This window comes from Notechis scutatus, chromosome 3 (assembly GCF_049901735.1).
Source record: "Notechis scutatus isolate UNSWTSFEM ecotype Mainland chromosome 3, rNotScu1.2, whole genome shotgun sequence".
Lineage (NCBI taxonomy): Eukaryota > Metazoa > Chordata > Lepidosauria > Squamata > Elapidae > Notechis > Notechis scutatus.
This window is the reverse complement of record NC_142011.1, coordinates 79,701,518-79,723,138: the sequence shown is the minus strand read 5'-3', so window position 1 is coordinate 79,723,138 and position 21,621 is coordinate 79,701,518. Positions and strand designations below refer to the sequence as shown.

Here is a 21,621-nt window from a genome sequence, read left to right as displayed (position 1 = left end):
GTATCCTCCTTTCCTTCAATATTTTATTACATTTTAAAAATCAATCATTATTAAAGACTTCAACATTTTAATTTCTTATTAAATCTTAAACCATTCTAATTTACTATTTCAAATATAAATGTTACAATACCATCTTCTGTACCTAGCAGAATCTTTCTTACAGAAGTTTATATTTCATCCTTTGTCCCTAAAAAATTCCTCTTCTCCCATCCAATTTTAAAACTTTGAGGCTTTTCTCCGCCTTTCCCCTTTCTTTCTTCCCCCACCAAATCTTCCTACCCCCTTCTTCTTCTAACCTCTGCCTTGCTGGGATCCCTTCTCTGTTGTGTTCCTTTTTCTCTTGTTTGCTATCATTATATTTACTTTGCATCATATTTTTCTCTTTCTCAAATGTTTTTTTAGATCTCAAGTCCTTCATTTTCCTTGCTCTCTTCCTTCCTTCTTCCTTAGATAAGTTTTGGGATTCAATAAAGATGGCGTCTTCGCTCTTTTCCTTGTTGTTGTTCTTCTGTTTCCATCTGTTTCATTGTCTGTTGGTAATTGACCAGCGCCATTTCTAGAAATAGAAAAGCTTTTTCCATACCATCTTTGCAGGCTGCTTTTGTTTGCTCATATTCATCCCTCAGGTCTTCAAAAGGGAAAGCCATTATAAATAAATCTTTTCTTTTCTTTATTCCTCTTTCTTCTTACACCAACCAAATATTCCGAGAGAAAGGTAAAACAATCCCAAAATCCACAATCCTCAATAAATCCAAGCAAGCCAAAATTCCCTTCCTCTTCCAGGGGTGGTATCAAACAAATAAAAAGAGAGTCCAAATCTATATTTTAAAGCCTTATTAAAATTATGTTTCTGTCCTCAAATCTTCAAGGCATCTCCTCCAACAAAATCCAGATTTATATATTTTCTTATCCTCTCCCTTCCGGCTTAATTCCGTCGGGAGGGAGAGTAAACTTTCCTTTCAGCACCTCAAAATAGCCGCTTTTTTTCTCTTGTGGAAAAAATCATCAAAAACCATCTTTTCCAGGAATTAAATTAGATAAATCTCAAAGCCCTGGGTCGACCAAGAAGAACTTTCACTTTCAATAACTTTCTCTTCTTCCTCCTGCGCATACTTGCCCGGTTGCCGACTTCTTTGTGGCGGCCATTACGGACCGCCGCTGCACCGTCCTGGTAAAAGGGGTTCTGCCGGCCAGGGGAGGGGTCTGCAACACCCCCAGACCCTTCCTCCGGATCCCCTTACCTTCAGCTACCCCTGCAGGGCAGCCTTGCTCCGCACCCGTCCGGATCGGAGCCCCAAAACGGCTAGCGCGGCAGGGATCGCGCAGCTTCGCGAATTCCTACCGCCGCAAGCCGACAAACCGAAACTCCCCAAGATATAGCAAATGTTTGATAGGTGAGAGAGAATGATGATGTACAATGGGAGTGGTTGGGGGATGTCCCAGTGGGATATATCTTTCCTTTTTAATAGGTGGTCATAAAAAGTTCCCTTTTTTTGTAGAATATTCAATATTTTCATTTCCTTCCTTCCTTCCTTCCTTTTCCTTCCTTCCTTCCTTCCTTCCTTCCTTCCTTCCTTCCTTTCTTCCTTCCTTTGCCTTCTGGAAAAGTCTGGACAATTTAATTTAATTTTACAGGACCAAAAAATCAAGACATTTTTTAGAATGTGCTTTCTTTCTTTCTTTAATTGGTATGTAATGCTTTTAGAAGCAAACAAGCAGGATTGTGGCACAATCACTCTCTTGCCACTGAAACTTAGGACAGGAGTCCCAAAAGAATTTTCTTTTCAATTATATTCCTATTTCTCTGGAATATGCTACCTCTGAAATCTGTATGCTTCCATACTCAAACTTTTGGAGAGCTGTAAAAACTTGGCTCTTTGTAGAACCCGTGGAACTTAAGATCTTGTTGGGCATGACCGTTTTGATTTTTTTAATTGATTTGATTTTAGAAGATACTTAAATGCAAAAGAGGAAATACTGAAAAATCCTATTTCTGATTTTTAAATTGGCTGATTGTTAATTTTATATGGATTGTTTTATTTTTTAAGTTATCGTGTTAAATATTCATTGCTCTTTGTTGTCAGCTGCCTGGGGTCTGAGGGAAGAGAGAGAAAAAAATGGAAATGTGTCTTTTCAAGTCAGTTTAACCTCCTAGAGATTGCCTGGACAAATCTATGCAGTTTTCAGAGGTGGCAGTTATGCAGTACAGATCATCTTTAACATACAATAGAGCCCCAAATTTGTTGCTAAATAAGACTGTTGTTGTGTGAGTTTTGCTTCATTTTATGACACAGTTTTTTTGCCACAGTTGTTAAGTGAATCAGTTCAGTTGTTAATAACATGATAGTTAAATGAATCTGGCTTCCCTATTGATTGCTTGTCAGAATGTTGCAAAAGATGGTCACATGACACTAGGATACTGCACAATATATAGCAGTTGACAGTTGTCCAAATTTTGATTATGGACTATGGGGATGCTTCAATAGTCATAAAAGTGAAAAATGATTGTAAGTCACTTTTTCAGTGCTATTGTAACTGACTGGTCATTAAACGAATGGTTGTAAATTGAAATCCTGTATTTCAGTTTATTTATTCATTTTATTAATTTATTAATCTGAGTATTATTATAGATCAGTATGGTTTAAAATGTTTTTAAAGAAAAAAAGTCCAAGTGAGGCAATCCAACACTAGTTGCAAGTATTCTCTTAGGGAAAGCAAGATCAGAGATGGAAGAGTAAACATAATTGAATTTCCCTTTGTTTTGTTTCTGCTTACAGAAAATATCTGAAAAGGTAAACACTAGGAGTGAACAGAAGACCCAATTCACCACAACAAATGTTTATACAAATACTCATTTAAAATCATGGTACCATATTCAACCGCATAAGCCTTTAAAATCATAAATAACTAATTGCATTTTTCTTTGTTTTCTGATGTAGATATTTCAAAGGATTCTGGCCAGAGGCTCTTTTAGCAAAGCTGAGTGTGGTCCTCTCAGTTTATAGGAGAACAAACAAAAGAACATCTTGGAAACTTTTGGCATCTAAACTGTTTACATGGTGTGCATGTTATCTCTTAGCTACTACTTGAAATGTTGAAGCCATCCAATATACAAGGTATTAAACTGCCTGATGAAAGTCTTGCTGTTGCTTGCTTTTTAGATGCAGAGTTTAACTCTGTTATCCTTATATGATGCAATTCCTGGCATATGGATACTTTGTGAAGATTTGTTACTACCTTTGATGTTGACAAATAAACTAAGGCTGAGTGAAACATGTTTATTCAAATCCTATGTGTTTTTAGTGCATAATCATGAATTTGGGTGGTTGTTTTTAAATCTAGGAGACCTGGTTGTAATTAATCTGAGAAACTGAAGGGGTTCATCAACTCCCCACAGAGACTGTTGTGAGGGTGGAGTAAGGTCTTCCTAATGAATTCTGCCTAATTCTGAGGGTCACTAAGAGTTTTAGCAAATAAGAAGAGGAAGTTTATACTTAACTGTGCCTATCTTCTGAAAGAATACAGACAACTAATGAATCAGATTCTCCCTCCCCATACCCTGCTCTACCCCCACTTTTGTTCCACTCGATTGGAGACACCCCCAAAGTTGATGGAGGGATAGTTCCATGCACAAGAAGGAGAAAAGACATGGAGAGTTCCTCCATTTATTGAGGATAGGATTGCCCTTTGCTGTGATAGGCACTCTGATTTCTCTCTCCAGCTCCCATCTAATCATCTCTCCCTTTTTTGTCTGTGTTTAAATGACCACATTGGAAGGGACTATTATGCCACTTTAGTTTGGAATGTGTATATTAAATGCTGGTTATGAAACTTCATTATATTGGAAGCAGCTGTTCATTAATTCAAACTCTTCTGGTTCTATATCCTAAGATATACTTTATTAGCTCTTCAATACAATAACGATGTTAAATAGTATACATTCAGAATTACTATCTTCACATCACATCAAATATTAATTAGAGTATTATTGTTTTTTTTTTGCAATATTTAGAATATTTAGAATGTATTGGGCTGAGGAAAACTGCTTTACAGTATGTAAATATATTATAAATATAAATAAGGATATAAATGAAAATGCCCACTGTAAAATAAAATTATTACAATAACTATAGTGCTTAATCCTGTTTTGTTCCAATCTTAGCCACTAGATGACTCCATCAGCTTGAATAAAAAAGACAAACAGCATCATGTCAGCTACCAGTATTTTCATATGCCTGTACTCACAGTACATATGAATGGTATAAAATTTGAAAAGTGGTAACAAGCTTTTAAAAATTCTTAATCACCCAAATAGCTAAAATTTCCTGAGTAGATCTATTGTGGATAAGTGCCTTTGACCTCTTGCAGCACCTTTTGTCAGTTTTTTCAGTTCAAGCCCTGTGCACCTTTATTTTTTTAATCTTAAATTCATTGGTTCATCCAACGCCTTCATTAGACTGAGATTTTTTTAAAACAAAGATTTGGGGGGGAGAACCCCACCCACCTTTGCATGTATATCTATTTTATGGGTTTCTCATAATGTACCAAGGCCCCTACAAAATTAAATTGTGATCTATTGCAGCATATGTCCATTGCAAATGTATCCAAAAGGATACCAGGGAAAATACACAGCAAGGCAATATCCCCCTTCTATGGTTTTCTTCAACTGCTGTTAGAAAAACCACCACCTCTCATGCTAGAAAACCATGCAATATCCACAAACATTAGAAGCTGAAATAATTATTAATCTAAGACTCCTGCAGATTGGAAATAAACTTTCTCTCCAACAATGTGGAAAAAGGGATGGCCCTCCTTCAATGCTGAAGAGCAAAAAAATAGGGATGGCAGTGATGAAAAACTTGACACTCAGTTGAGGGATTATTTGTGAGTTGCATTTAATTTTCTCTTTGCATGAAAGAAATAACCCCCTCCCCACACCAATTCTTATCATTCCCATCTGGTAGTGATTGTTTCAAGCAATGCATTTAGTTATCAATGACCATTTAATGGAGCTGCTTGGGAGCTGGATGCATTAAGCCCATTAGCTCAAGAAAGGACTTTTAAGAATGATGGCTAGGAAAGCATTAGCTCTAAGGATTATATTCTAGCAGCTGATCCCTGTACCGTGGGACACTGGCGATTCTGCATGTTTTTACCAATTCCATGTGAAAATTATTTTAAAAAAAGGTTCACAATGCACAATTCTTACTTGTATCGATATGTGTTATTAAAGTAATTGGTAGATGAAAATCACTTTTGTGGTTAATTATGGAAAAAAATAATATGAGAATCAGACTTGAAATGCCTTAATCATGCTTTGGATTGAACTAATATTGAAAGTTGGAAAGAAGATAGAAACTTAGGGGAGCAAATCTTTCCTGCAATAATACCAAAGTGATTCAGATTCAGGACAATGTCCTGCAAAGCTAGTTGCAGGATTTTTATTTATTTTTTAAAAAACCCTCTTAAAAGTCATACTTGTTTTACTTGTCTTGCCTGCAAAGCCTCATTCAACAAGTAGGGAAGAAGTCAAGGAATGAGTATCCTCAGCATGTAACAACCAATGAGGCACACTCTTGAACATGTGACTTGTATGAGGATAAATCAGAAAGCCAATAGAGCAGGATGCAAGAAGTATTTCTTGACTACAGGCAATTTCCAGACAGTCACAAGCTGTATCTATTATATCTTTGGCATCAGTTTTCTGTTACTCCACTCAATTTCCCGATGTAATGCTGTACAATATTCAGCCATGGAAGTAGTCAGTGCTCCCTCATGCTTGGCAATGGGGGGCGGGCATCAAAAACTAGCCATACGGTGCCATCCTTGTTCCCTCATTGCATTTGCTATTTGGAAAAATAATACTGGTTTATCTATGTATTGGATTATCCCATTTTTCTTTCAAATTCTCATATGGTGTACACATAATCTCCATTTTATGCTCACAGTAGTTCTAGGAGATAGATTGGATTAGAAAAGAGTGATCAGACCAAAGTCACCTAGTGAGTTTCCATGACTGAAGTTAGAATTGAATCTATGTCTCACTTCTTCAGTCTCACATTTGAGCTATCTGTGCCACACAGGCTTTGAAAATATATTCAGGTAAACTTGATAGGTATTTTGGGGCTATTTGATTGCAAATCCTCAAAAGCTATTATGCATTACATTATCTTCTTCTATTTCAATATCTAGCTGTTTTATAGTTCATGGAAGGAAGATTTATGCGCAGTAATACCAGGGGAAGATATATCTAGATGGTGCAGTCAGATCATGAAGATGGAAAATATGGTGAGACTGAAATGTCCTCACTTCTAAAACAGGATATTTGCTTGACATTTATTGCTTGAATAAGCACTGTAGGAAGAATGGTATAATTATTTCTTAGCATCTGTTGTAGAATGATCACACAGAAATCAGTGGTAACAGATAATTTCCACTGCAGGTTTCAGAGAATTTCTATGCTATATTTTGAATGAGTGATTTTAAATATATGTTCTCTCCCAGTTAGCTCCCGGCTGCCTTGTTTGAAATTTCATCTGATCTTAAGCCACAATAGTAGTTCAGTGTGAAAGATATTCACAAATATTGTATCAGACCCCTTAAAAAAAATCTGAACTGATATTTCCGTCTTCCTCAAGCCCCAATCCATAGATGTAGTTCTCAACATATGACCAGAATTGGGAGCAGAATTTACTTTGCTAAGCAAGACAGTTGTTAAGTGAGTCATGGCCAATTTTATAAGTGTTTTTCCCACAGATGCTAAGTGATTCATTGCAATTGTCAAGTGAATCATGTGGCCATTAAGTGAACCTGGTTTCCTCTATTGATTTTGCAGAAGCCTGTGTTCTGACCTAGGCTTCCCAAGATCGTGAAGTAGACTCCTCATCCCATTAAAACTCCTTTTATTTAGGTTAAATTCCACTCCAGCAAAGTCCCAGCAGTCTTTCATGAGATTTCACAACTAGACCTTTATCAGGCTCGGAGAGTTGCCAAGCCAATATCTTCCAAACGCCATACTATATCAGAAATTACTTGGGAAGAAGTCAGGAACAGATCTTCACCCTAATGAATTGAACTAATTGTCTCCTGCAAACACCACTCCCCTTTCGCTCTTTATTCCCTATGGGAGGGGCCATTCACTGTCTACCTGTGCCCTTACTCCCAAGTTGACCCTTGTTCCTTAACTGTTCCCTTCTCCTGGCAGCTCTGTGCATGCACACACTAGGAACAGGCTCCAGCTGTTCTTCTGACCCACTGATCTCCAACTCTGAAGGCAGCTGTTAACTGTCAGATGGCCCTGGCTCCATCTTTGCCTCTGACGCACAGCATTCGTCAGAGCCTTCCCCAGACTCCAGGACTGGCCCATGTTCCTCCCCAACCTCCTCACTGTCCAAGTCTGCAGCCAGCTCCACTGGCGGGCCACAACAGCTGGCTATGAAAGTTGCAAATAATAACATGACCTGTCATAAATTCAAGCCAGTTGCCAAACTCCCGAATTCTGATTGTGTGATCATGGAGATGCTATAATAAGTTAGAGGACCAATTGTAAGTTATTTTTTATAGTGTAATTCATTGTAATTTTGAATAGTTGTTAAATGGTTATAAGTTGAGAACTACCTGCAGTTCCAGACATGTTCCTTAAATGTTTCATTTTCTAATGAAAATATTAAAGAATATATTTTTATTAATATACAGTCACAATCATTTGTCTTTTATCCAGTAGAAACTTACAATAATGAAAATAGAAAACTAATGCTTGTCAATTCTTCTTCTTTGCTGATGAATTCCCAGTTTCCTTGACAGCCTTGTGACTTCAGACCCGAGAAATTCAACGTTTTTAGAATGATAGAATTTATTATCATATATCTAGTCAATGAAGCAGCAAAAAAATGATTCTTATACTAATCCTTGAACCTCTTTGTAGTCAGTGAATAGTTACTGACATACCTCTTTTCTAATTCTCATGCAGAGAAAAAATGTTAAGTCATAGGCCCTGATTGTAAAGGACCCCAACTTTGTGAACACCCAATTGCACTACAACTTGCTGCATTGACTCCTTCCTATCAAGGATGAAGCTATTTTATGCAATTGCCTTATGCTATTTTATGCAATTTTATTATAATCTTTCCACTTTTTCTTATCAAAAACAATTTGTTAACATCAAAGAGTGAATGATGGCAATAGAGAACAAATTTAAGAAAAATTAAAACTATCTAATTCATTGCAGTGATCTGTTTATAGCCTTACTACATATTACCTAATTGTTCTCAGACGAGAGATTACATATGAATGCATATATCCATTCCATAATGAACTTTCTCACTGAAAATGTTGTAATCTGAGATTTCCATTATTATAGCAACTGCTCTATAGAAACAAGAGTAACTTCCTTATACAGTACTTTATCAAAAATCAGAATGCAGATTTAGTTGAGTCATACTATGTGAACTACATAAAGAATGCTTAGGCATCTGGTTGCTAGGTCGAAGCTCCTGCTTCATGGTAGCAGGAATGAATTAGAGAGTAGCCTGCTTATCAGAGGAACAAAGGGCTAATTTCCCCACCAGTCTAGTATGTTGTCTCATACATTTTTGACACACATTTTCTGTAAAATTATAGAGTTTTGGGTATTGGTATGTCTGTGCTCTTTAATTTTGAATCAACATTATCAACTTCAGACCTAGATGTATCTTTGAGGGAAGATTAAGTTTTAGAGGGAGGGAGGATTGTACAGGTGATAAAGACTGGAAAATTATATAACATTTCTCCAAGTACATTCTCAGAATTGGGGAATATAATTTGCTTGTCTATTCTTTCATACTCTAATTATCCTAGTCCTTACTCCTTGCATGGATATTACTGTACCTGCCACATTACCTGTTTTTTACACTGTATGTCAGGATTTTTCCCTTTTGGTATTTGGGATATTTTGCTCTGTTCTACAATTCAGTAAGAGCAATTGATAAGGTCTGAATGCCTTTTCCCATTAAAAGTAATTATTTAATTAAATAATGTGCTATGTAAAAGAGTTAACATTCAGATCAGCTTGTTTATGCTATATAGACAACCTGTGACCTTTTTGGTCATTCTTCTTTCCACATATAAGTTTTTCCATTTCCCCTCATCTCACAATACTCAGGTGAGCCCAGGTGAAGCCTCTTGTCCCCATCCTCCACTCCTCAGGAACCTTTGCCACTTTGCTGGGGGAGGGATAATTTTCTTACAAGATTCCTCAATGCCTTCAACAATGGCAGAGTTTCTAACATACTGTCCTCATTAGAAAGGTCTTAAAAATTCAGGAGATGTGCAGAGATATGTCTGCCTTGATAATAGCTCATGTTGAACTAGCACAGTCAGATATCAGGAACTGACCACAGGAAATGTTTTACGAAATTTTATATTATGTCAGAAAATGCCTCACAGTAATGTTTGTATCATAAAATGTTTTATTAAATTTGCAAGTTTCAATTCCACAGGAGTTCCAGATTTTGAACACATTAAGTCAGCCCATCTGAGGCATCTTGGTTCAAAACATTTTGCCCTATGATGAACCACTTCACCCAGTTAATGGTTATGCATGAGACTTTTAGTAGTATACAGATGATTCATAACAATGAATAACCACACAGAGGCTGAGCAAGAGAGATAATGTATGAGCAGCTGTTGCCCTTTTAGCTTGCTTTCCCCCCCATCCTGCCTCTAAGATGTCATGCAAAGAGGGAGAAACACTCAGAAATTACTTATGTAAAAGCAACTGCTTCATCTACATAATTGGACAGCTTTTCCCTCTTTTGAAATGATGGATCTCCTGAGATCTGAAGAGTTCAGAAATGTGCATATAGTTTAATAAAGTTTAAATTGATCTTTCTAACATTATTACCCATCTGTGTATTTTGATTTATCCTATTCCCTTGAGAATAATTTCAAAATACATAATAGTCTAGAAATACAATTTCATATCCATAGAATTATCTAAGTTTATGTGGTTTTCCTCAGCGAAGGAATAGGTAAGACACATGCATCTCATTTGGTCACTGTTTTCTCTTCTTCACTAAATAGACCATGGTTTCACAAGATCACTATACGTATTGTTTTGAATACTCAAGGTCTCTACTGCTATAGTCATAATTCACAAACCTACTGACCAAATAAAAAGCAAAGCCCCAAAGGTAAATATTTTATTTTTATTTTATTTATTTGTCAAGTGATTATAAGATAACAGGTATAAGTATAAACATAGTTATGAATACATGAAATGGATACATATAAGAAAAATAAAAAGAAACAATAGGACAGGGACAGTGCGCTTATGCATGCCCCCTACAGACTTCTTAGGAAAAGGGTGAGGTCAATAGTAAAAAGTCTAAGGTTAAAGTTTTTGGGGTTTGGGGAAGAAACCACAGAGTCAGGTAGAGTATTCCAGACATTGACCACTCAGTTGCTGAAGTTGTATTTCCTGCAATCAAGTTTGGTAAAATATAAGAAAGAAATATGAATGTTACCTTAAAATGTATATGATTCTGTTAGGCTTCATGTTTTTTTCCAGAGAAAAACTACAAGGGAGAAAAAGATATAATAGCTGCAGAATGTATTTTGAAGATTATGAGAAACCCTCTGTCTGAAAAGATGTATGCTTTTATGTTTCTTTGAAAAGACTAGCTACAGTAAGTACTCCTACAAGAAAAATAAAGGAGGAAGTGTCTGAAAGGTGTTTTTTTTTCTTTGTCTTGAAAAGGCAACTGGACTGTTTTTTTCTTTGAGGAAGTGCTCAACCTATAGTAAAGAATACCTGGAAAATAAGCAGTTTAAAAATGGTTTTGCTCCTTTCTTTCAAAATAGAATGGGAATTGTTGTAGAAAATAATATATTATTCTTACCATTGTTATAATCAGGAGTAACAACCTTTGTCAAAAATAGGCTTTCCCAAACCACTATCATTTCTTTTCTCCAAATTCTCACAAAACAGTTCGATAATTTTCTGCCTTGAAATATTGAGAAGATTCTTAAAAATCCATGAGCTAGTTAGCCACCTTCATTTGAACAAAAGGATGAAAAAAAAACTTTAATCCTTTTTCCTGCTCCTGAACTATCCTTGAAAAAACATTCTTCTTGAAAAAATATTCTTTTTAATCTTCAGAGGATTAAATCTCCTATCTATACTTTTAGTTCACATTTGATACGTTTGTTTTCTTATTTACAAAACAAAAACACCCTAAAAAGCATTTGCTATGAGAAACAACTTTTGAGCTGTAAAAGTCTCTTTTCTCCTGCATTGTATATTCTCTTATAAGTTGTAAAGATAAAAGGGCATTGTGCTAGGGTTTTTGAAAACTGGTACTTTTTCCAGTATGTCTAGCCATGATTGTGTGTGGCTATGACAGCGGGAGGAGGCTGAAAGGGGAAGATATCTCCTGAACAATGCAGAAGCCAGAATAGGCTACAGATGGTGAGCCAAAAGATAGAGGCAGGAAAAGTTCACAAATACTGCTGAGTTGCAGCCAGGAAAAAGACAGAAACAACTTCGTTCCAGGTTCAGATAAATCATCACAGAATTAGAAAAAATAAATCCGTTTTGGAAGTGGGGGGTTTTAAACTCCAGCAAAGAACCGTCATAAATAGTTTGTACCATTTGTCATAAATTTCTGTAATCAGTACGTTTGTCTGTGTCCTTCAGCAAAACTCTGGCTCTGCACAATTAAAATCAATAACCTACATTTGAACTTTCTTCTTCCCAAGCCTGAAGCTTTTCCCCACTGCTGAGTTGAATTTCTATCCACCCATCCCTTAAGTCAGCAAATCTGTATGAGCATCAAATATATTATATATTATACATATTACTAGTCCCTGTATTACTGCCTCCATTTTGGCTATCTGAAGAATTGGGATATTCTGATTTCATATGTGCCAGGCATGTTAAGCAAAATGGTTAATTAAATGCCATTGTTTGCCAATGTTATTCTCTTCTACTTTTGACAAGATATAAACCATAAGTACATTCTCAGAAAAGTCATAGGATAAAGCATCAAGTGCTCAGTATGTTTGAACATTTTTTCTCAAATGCTAATAAGTTTTGGTGTGATGATTTTCTATTTTTAAAATTATATTCCATGAAAAGCATTGATTCTGCTGCTCTAAATCTATATAATACAACATGGCACGAGCTAAATGTAATATTTTTCTTACTTAAAAATAATGTAAAGATATTTACATTATTAATTTAAATATTTGAATCAAAATTGGATGCGTAAATTGTATCAATGCAACTGAAAATTCATGGAAGAGAAAGAGATTGGACAAATATCTCACTGAATGCATTAGGAATGCATGGTTGAGGAGGAATTTTACTCTTTGTCCTCCCTATAGTTCAATCTGTCTTCCACAATTATAGTTTGCATTTAGAGAATAGCTTCTATCCATGTCAATTAACACAATCTACAACTGACTTTAACTTCTTGGCACAAACATACATATTACAAGCTTTACTAAATCAAAGTATGGTCCCATTTTAAGCCAGGGTACTATTTCTGAGACTGGCCAAGTATTTCCAAGGAAAAGTGAAATAAAACTGTGGCGAAATCTGACTCAGCTTTCAATATTCAAGATGGCTAAGCACATAGATGCTGTGGCTGGGCGTTCCTTCTTTATGTACACTGAAGATGGCTTAATTTCATTGTACAAGGTGCAATGACAATAAAGAAATTAAACTAAATTAAACTAAACTAAGAACAAATGTATATTGCCAAAAGAAGTATCATAAAGGTAAATTGCTGAGATTATAAGAAACATGGAAATAGAGAAAACCTCCATCAAATTTGCTTGTCTTGGATTTGTAGCAGATCTGGATTCTAAGTGAACTATTTTCTTCAGAATCAAATTGAAAGTTTTCCAATTCCTACTGCACTGGATTTAAAAAAAAAACTGTGGTAGTTTTTTAAAAAAATGGTACCTGTGGTATTAAAAAAAAAGATAAGTAATTTTTGTGTTGTCAACATTTTGATTGTGTTGTCAACATTTCAACTTCCTTTTTCCAAGAAAGACTTTTCAACAATATAATCAATGGTTTTGGAGTTGTTCTCTTTATAACTGGACTTTCTTGTTTTTCTTTGGACAAGTTTTGCTTTTCATCCAAAAAGCTTCTTCAGCTCTGCTGAATAACTGAAGAAGTTTCTTGGATGAGAAGCAAAACATCTTCAAAGAAAAACAAGTTACCTCTTGAAAAAGCACCTTTGGCTCAACGATTACCAGGATGACTAAGAATCTCCATCTCTTTATAACATAATTTTGATGGCTTTTCTACCCTTCCCTTTCTTACTCTTTTAATGATAATAGTATTGTGCTTTTTGGTTTTGTGCTGGTCTCTTAAAGCTATGGTATATATTTGTAATATTCTTTTGATTATCAGTTTAGCATAATAAAATAAAGGGAATAATTTCAATAAATTTAAGATGTTATGAATATGTAATAATTTAATTTGAAAACCGATACAAAATTCCAAAGTTAAGTCACATTTATTTTGGTTATGTATTGATGGTTAACCTTTAAAAATTTTTAAGTCACTGTACCTTTTCCTTTGTAATTTAATTAAAATCTTTATATAGTTCTGCTCCATTGTGAGGGTTTTCTACAAAGGTTTTTTATAATTAAAATTACATATTTATTTGAAGAAGTGTATTAAATTTTGAAAGAGGGATTAGTATGACTAATAACTGACAGGCAGTGGGTAGAGGGGTTGCAAGATTAAATTAGAATAACACATTTAAACAAGTTATTTTTAAGGAACGTTTATTGCTTTTTCAGAAGAGCTTTTTCAAGAGTGCTTGAATTTTGATCATATGACCATGGGGATGCTGTAATAGTTGTAAGTGCAAGGACCCATTGTAAGTCACTTTTTTCATGCTGTTGTAACTTTGAACAGCTGCTAAAGTAATGGCTATAAGTTGAGGAATGGCTTTGGAGGGATGAAGACAGTACTCCATTGTGCAACTTCCCCAATACTTATTCAACTTGTGGGTTGCCTGACATAGTACAAATCATTCTTATGCCCCAACATGCAACCTCTTGCCCTATATTTGTCAGCTGCTCATCAAAGATATACAATAAGAGTAAAATTCAAACCATGTTGAATGGTTAACCTGTCGCAAAGTATTTTAGTTTCAATAGATAATGTATTTATTAACATATCCTATAGTTATTAAGAAATTTTCATTCTTAGGACTTTGCCACATGATTAAGGTATGACTTCCCCACATGAATAAGATATGTTAAAAGATTTCTAACCACCTATGGAGATACAGACACTTCCTTAACATCTCATGAATATATGACAATATGTACTTTCTTTTATTAATTTTTTAAAATAACTATCTTAGGAACTCTGTTAAAATGTTAGGTAAGTACGATTGTTTTTCCAATATTTTTCATATTCTCTTTTAAGTGTATTGGGAAAAAAATCTAGAAAGCATTTAATTACTTGGGTATAAAAAAAGAAATGTTATCTATGAGGAAAAAAGCTCTATTATCTCCACAGCAATAATCATAGACATTTAAAAAAATAACTATCAGAGCTTTCTTTAAAAACATAATTAAAACAAACCTATAAATGGAATGTTAATTTGCTTTTTACATTAAAACTAATGGAAAACAGAAAAGGCTAGTTTTCCATGGCAATTATAAACACCTCATTTTGGTGTCATTCAACCTTCACAATGATAACAAAGTTAATGAGCTCAGAAATTATTCCAGTGAACTGTATTATGTGCAAATAGGGATTAGACTTGTACATGACTTGTACATATGACTAATCTGTGATTTTGATTACAGTAGTCATTTCTAAATCCTCTACAATTTATTTGTGGTTAACTTGGTAAATAACTCCTAGTTTTGTAAAACCAATCACAAATTATTTGTATTGATTTTAAAGGATTGAGTTTAGAATTGCATATTACATGTACAGTTTTTCCATTTACATTAAAAATAGGAATCATAATCCAAAATCCAGCCTAAGATTTTGAATATATTCTGTAAATTAGCCTATTTGAGGTGCCCTGGTCCCAAAATTATTGATCTATGGTGTACTATTTTGTCCAGTTAAAGGTAACAGGAAAGAAAATCTTAGTACCGTATATACTCGAGTATATGCCGAGTTTTTCAGCCCATTTTTTGTGCTGAAAAAATCCCCCTCGGCTTATACTCGAGTCAGATTCCCCTCTGAAAAAAAAATGGTGTGGAATGGTGCGGCCCCAGTCCCGCCGCCTCGGGAAGGGAAAGGCAAAGCGCCTTTTGCCTTTCCCCTTCCGGCTGGGGCTGTTGGGAGTCGCTGCCGCCGGAGCGGCCCCAGTCCCGCCGCCTCGGGAAGGGAAAGGCAAAGTGCCTTTTGCCTTTCCCTTCCCGGCTGGGGCTGTTGGGAGTCGCTGCCGCCGGGCGCCCCAGTCCCGCCGCCTCGGGAAGGGAAAGGCAAAGCGCTTTTTGCCTTTCCCTTCCCGGCTGGGGCTGTTGGGAGTCGCTGCCGCCGCGCGCCCCAGTCCGCCGCCTCGGGAAGGGAAAGGCAAAGCGCTTTTGCCTTTCCCTTCCGGCTGGGGCTGTTGGGAGTCGCTGCCGCCGGAGCGGCCCCAGTCCCGCCGCCTCGGGAAGGGAAAGGCAAAGCGCCTTTTGCCTTTCCCTTCCCGGCTGGGGCTGTTGGGAGTCGCTGCCGCCGGCGCGGCCCCAGTCCCGCTGCCTCGGGAAGGGAAAGGCAAAGCGCTTTTTGCCTTTCCCTTCCCGGCTGGGGCTGTTGGGAGTCGCTGCCGCCGGAGCGGCCCCAGTCCCTCCGCCTCGGGAAGGGAAAGGCAAAGCGCTTTTGCCTTTCCCTTCCCGGCTGGGGCTGTTGGGAGTCGCTGCCGCCGGAGCAGCCCCAGTCCCTCCCTCGGGAAGGGAAAGGCAAAGCGCTTTTTGCCTTTCCCTTCCCGGCTGGGGCTGTTGGGAGTCGCTGCCGCCGGAGCAGCCCCAGTCCCTCCGCCTCGGGAAGGGAAAGGCAAAGCGACTCCTGACTCAGGGGGCCTCCGAGGGAGGGGAAGAGAGTGACTCCTGCCTCCCGCTGTCATCATCATCTTCTTCTTTTGGGTTAGTGAATCAATTAAACCTTTCATGATAGTGAGATCGTTTCCCAAATTAATTATTTTTATTTTTGAAATTTACCAGTAGCTGCTGCATTTCCCACCCTCGGCTTATACTCGAGTCAATAAGTTTTCCCAGTTTTTTTGTGTAAAATTAGGTGCCTCGGCTTATATTCGGGTCGACTTATACTCGAGTATATAGGGTAGTATATGGATTAGATGAGCCATATCCGGTTGGGTCATCACAACAGAGATATTTCCTTACAGATTCCTCAATGCCTTCAACAATGACAGAAGTTCTACAGGTGGTCTTCAACGTACCACCATTCAAAGTTACAATGACATTGAAAAACATATGTTTTTCACATTTATAACTGTTGTAGCACCTCTATTGTCACAAGATCAAAATTTGGAAGTTTGGCAATTGGCATGTATTTATAACAAATACAGAGTCCCAGGGTCATGGGATCACCTTTTGCGACCTTCTGACAAACGAAGACAATGAGGAAGCCAGGTTGGCTTAACAACCATGTTACTAACTTAACCACTGCGATGATTCACTTAACAACTATGGCAAGACAGGTTGTAAAATGGGGCAAAACTCATATAACAATTGTCTTGCTTAGCAATGGAAATTTTGGATTCAGCTGTGGTCATAAGTTGAGGATTACCTGTAATGCATTGCATCCACTGGAAAAGTTGGGAGACATTCAGATATGTATTTGCCTTGAAAATAGCCATTTGAATTATGTAGCACAGTCAAATATCAGCACAGGAAATGTTTTATGTCATTCCATATTATGTCATAAACCATTTTCCTATAACGCTTAATGAAATTGCCAAATTTAAATTCTACAAGAGTCTTTTTGGATACATTCTGTAAGTTAGCCATTTGAGTTATCTTGGTTCAAAAGCTTTTGCCCTAACTATGGCCCAGTTAAAGATTATAGACATGGCAGTTTTAGCAGTATATAAATGATTATCTATCATCTATCTATCTATCTATCTATCTATCTATCTATCTATCATCTATCTCTATCTATCTATCTATCTATCTATCTATCTAATTATTATAATAATAATGGATAACCATAGAGAGGCTGAGCATGAGAGATGATGTATGAGAGTTGTTTTTTTTCCAGTGTACACATTTCCATCCGGCATCTAAGAACATGTCAGGCAGAGAAAAAAAGACTCAAGAGTTTTATAGATAGATAGATGATATATATATGATTTGAAATAATATTGATTCACAGAAGACTGGTTCTACACAATACTTTTGAAAAAAACATACAAAATATTTTTCAAACACACAGCTAAATCTGCGTAAAGTGTAAAAAAACTGCAGCAGTTGAATGTTATAAAATCTTACATATATAATTTGTTCAGATTCAAAATGGCATTCCCAGAATCTACTGATGAGCACTCCTTGTTCTGCTCATAGGAATAGCAATAGCACTTAGACTTATATACCGCTTTTTAGTGCTTTACAGCCCTCTCTGAGCGCTTTACAGAGTCAATAACTAGAGAAGTGATAATCAAATCTACTTCAGGTGAAGTTGATCACAGTATTTCTTTTTAAGTCTTTGTGCACAATTAGCACTTTTAAATGATGAGGCTTGACAGTAATCAGCTAGATCTCATTTCCTGATAGAAACATAGTAGATAACTGGTCCAAAGTCTTTGCCGTAAAACAAGTGCTATGAAACAAGTGCTACTCAAAGAGTAAAACATTTAATAACAAGAAACCATTCTTGGAGGTTAGAATTATTATAGCATTAAGCACATCCAAATCATGTATTATATAGATTTAATCATTAAATTATATCAAGAATTGCAGCTCTTACCTTTGATAATATTAAAGATATTAGAAATTCCTCATAATTTTCTTTATACAGTTTTTATGCAAAAAAATTCTATAATTTTGGTAATTGCATTCCCATGTTTAGTAGATTGGCTTCTAGAACAGAAATCTTTGAGCAGATAATTATTTTTTACTTATACATACTATGCCTTTATTTTTCAATTCAACTTTTCAAAGAAAACTGCTGCATATATAGGTAGCTAATAAAGCCTGGAATTTACCAGACTCAATTTTATGTCCACTTTTACAACAGTTAAGTAACTATTGTAATCATTAAGCAACCAACGTCATTAGGCAAATGTTTTTTTTACGATTTCTGCCAGAACAAAAACATAGTACCGTATATACTCGAGTATAAGCCGAGTTTTTCAGCCCATTTTTTGTGCTGAAAAAACCCCCCTTGGCTTATACTCGAGTCAGATTCCCCTCTGAAAAAAAAATGGTGTGGAGCTCCGGAGCTGGGCAGCCGCTTCCCTGCTTCCGTGTTTCCTTTGCAACTTTTAAGCATGGGGGTAATCGGAAGCAGAAAAGTTCTTGCATGAGGATATATTGTTTTTTCTTTTTTTAACTGTTTTTAGGTGGGGGGGAAAGACCCACCGCCATGTGAGAATGCTCAGACACGAAATCTATCCGCCTGAAAATAAGTGTGTGTGTGTGTGTGGGATTTTTAACAGAGGGAAGGTGTAGGGAGAAGGCAAAAGCTACGGAAGATCCTTCAGGGGAAACTGAGGGGGAGATTCACCCTTGGTCCAGATGAGCCCCCTTCCCTGCCCCTAAGGAAGCAGAGGCAGCCAGCAAGGGCAGGCAAGCCCCACTTTACGGACTCCGTCCGTCCTCGCTCCCACCCACCCACCCAAAGCCACGAAGTCCCCCAATCGCGCAGCCCAGAATCGCCCTCCCCTCGGGGCAGCAACGACGCCCGGTGTTTCCCGAGACAAGAAGCTTCGCCGTGCAATGAAAGCGCCCTGGCTCTAGGCTCTAGGCTCAGAAAACAACGCGAGCCGAGGTCGCCTCGGCTCCGCTCAGCTTCATTTCCTCAGCCCCAGCTGCTTACAGTCCGCTCGGGAGGAGGGGAGGAGGTGGTGGCGGCTGCTCGCATTGTTTTCTGAGCTCTAGGCTCATAAAACAACGCGAGCCAAGGTCGCTTCGGCTCCGCTCAGCTTCGTTTCCTCAGCCCCAGCTGCTTTCAGTCCGCTCGGGAGGAGGGGGAGGAGGTGGTGGCGGCTGCTCGCGTTGTTTTCTGAGCTCTAGGCTCATAAAACAACACGAGCCGAGGTCGCTTCGGCTCCGCTCAGCTTTGTTTCCTCAGCCCCAGCTGCTTTCAGTCCGCTCGGGAGGAGGTGGAGGAGGTGGTGGCTCGCGGTTTTCTGAGCTCTAGGCTCATAAAACAACGTTCAGCTTTTCCTCAGCCCCAGCTGCTTTCAGTCCGCTCGGGAGGAGGTGGAGGAGGTGGGGGTGCTCACTGAGCTCTAGGCTCATAAACAACGCGAGCCAGGTCGCTCGGCTCCGCTCAGCTTCGTTTCCTCAGCCCCAGCTGCTTTCAGTCCGCTCGGGAGGAGGGGGAGGAGGTGGTGGCGGCTGCTCGCTTTGTTTTCTGAGCCTAGAGCCTAGAGCCAGGGCGCTTTCATTGCACGGCAGAGCTTCTTGTCTCGGGAAACACCGGGCGTCGTTGCTGCCCGAGGGAGGGCGATTCTGGGCTGCGCGATTGGGGAACTTCGTGGCTTTGGGTGGGTGGGTGGGTGGGAGCCAGGACGTTGACTTTAAGCGCTGCTGACCAAGTGTTTCACAAATACCAGTGGGACCTCCGTCCACCACCACCCCTCCCTCTTTTGCCTCCTTCCTTCTGATCAATCAGGTTTTCCCAGTATTTGCTCACAGCTGCGTGCTAGGCGTTGAACGCGGGGATTTCTGATTCCCCTTACACGCGCGTGGATATGCCGCGGGGCGTTTTCTTCCAAACGCCCCACGGGCAGAGAACACTGACTTTCATGATAGTGAGATCATTTCCCAAATTAATTGATTCACTAACCCAAAAGAAGATGTTGATGACAGTGGGAAGCAGGGGTCACTCTCCCTTGCACGAAAAAAGCAAGAGCCGTTCTTATGATCTCTCTCTCTCCCCGTAATACAGTCAAGCCCTTTCCAGCATGCGCGATCCGCCCCCGCTGCTTTGCACCTTGCAAATGCAAAAACCCTGGGATTTTGCATTTGCAAGGTACAAAGCTGTGGCGGCAGATCGCGCGTGCTGAAAGGGCTTGACTGTATACGGGAGAGAGAAGAGAGAGATCATAAGAACGGCTCTTGCTTTTCTTGCAAGGGAGAGAGTGACTCCTGCCTCCCACTGTCATCATCATCTTCTTTTGGGTTAGTGAATCAATTAAACCTTTCATGATAGTGATATCGTTTCCCAAATTTTCCTTAAATCAGGGAAGAAATCACAAAAAAACCTTTGGACTGAGAATAAGCCTGTTCCTACGATGCCATTTTTGTTCACTGCAGTGTGAAAAGTGTGAAAAAACACACTTCTTTTTCTTCATCTTCTTGTTCCCTATTTACTGGTCTCTTTCAAAGAGGAAATTGTGAACATCAAACTTATTCTCAACTGTCCTAGTGAAAGTTTTTATTGGTATCTATTTTTATTTTTGAAATTTACCAGTAGCTGCTGCATTTCCCACCCTCGGCTTATACTCGAGTCAATAAGTTTTCCCAGTTTTTTGTGGTAAAATTAGGTGCCTCGGCTTATATTCGGGTCGACTTATACTCGAGTATATACAGTAAATTGTGGTCATGTGATGCAGGGTGCTGCAACTGGTTGTAAATGCAAGCTGGTTGCCAAGCATCTAAACTGCAATATGAGATCACTGGGAAAGGTGCAGCAGTTACAACTTTGAGGACAGGGTTGTAAGTTTTTAAAAAATAATATTAAACAGTTATTAAGTGATGGGTCATTAACTGTGGATTACCTGTATATTTCTGCATCTGCTGTCTCACTGGGAAAAATTATTCACTTGGGTTTTTCAACAAAAGTTCTCCTACAAAATGGTTCATATCAATAAAACTACAACCTCAGTTAAAATAAATGTTGGGCAGTACATAAAGTTATCTTCTGTATAAGGTAGATAATAAAAGTAAATCCTCATTTAATTTCTTCTCAAAGTTACATAAGCATATCCCTTAATTTTACCTTTGTAGCTCTTTGAAATAAATTGTGCTGAAAATAACTGAAATATCCAATTACTCAGTGCAAATGTAAACATTGGTTTTCTTCGTCCTAGTCCAAAACCTTAGCCATTGTACTACGAAGAATAAAAAATTGTGATAAAATGATTCCTCATGCAGAGTGGAAAACCTTTTTTTAAACCTTTTTGTTTTAAATCTCAGCCTAAAACAAAGTTTAAGCAACAGTAAAGAATAATCAAAATTGTAATGTAATAACCAGCAACCGTAACTGGGAAGTTATCATTATGTGCCATAATATCCAAAGCTGACAATTTAGACTCTGATATTAAATATTTACTCAGAAATAAATTGAACTGAAAGTATAAGTTATAAATGCTGCTGCCCTGTAGCAGTTATTTAACAGATCACATGAGTAGGATTTATAACTGAACAATTATGCATAGGATTTGGCTGTGTTCCTTCACTGATCTATTAAGAGCTCATAAA

General features: G+C 37.9%; 1 long non-coding RNA gene across 1 annotated transcript in view; it reads right to left on the bottom strand.

Moving 5' to 3' along the window:
* Nucleotides 1-21,621, bottom strand: part of LOC148131247 (uncharacterized) — a 42,962-nt gene that overhangs the window by 19,151 nt on the left and 2,190 nt on the right. Inside the window, exon 2 of the long non-coding RNA XR_015748623.1 lies at nt 10,503-10,553. This is a non-coding gene — a long non-coding RNA (uncharacterized LOC148131247). The remainder of the gene's footprint in view (nt 1-10,502; nt 10,554-21,621) is intronic.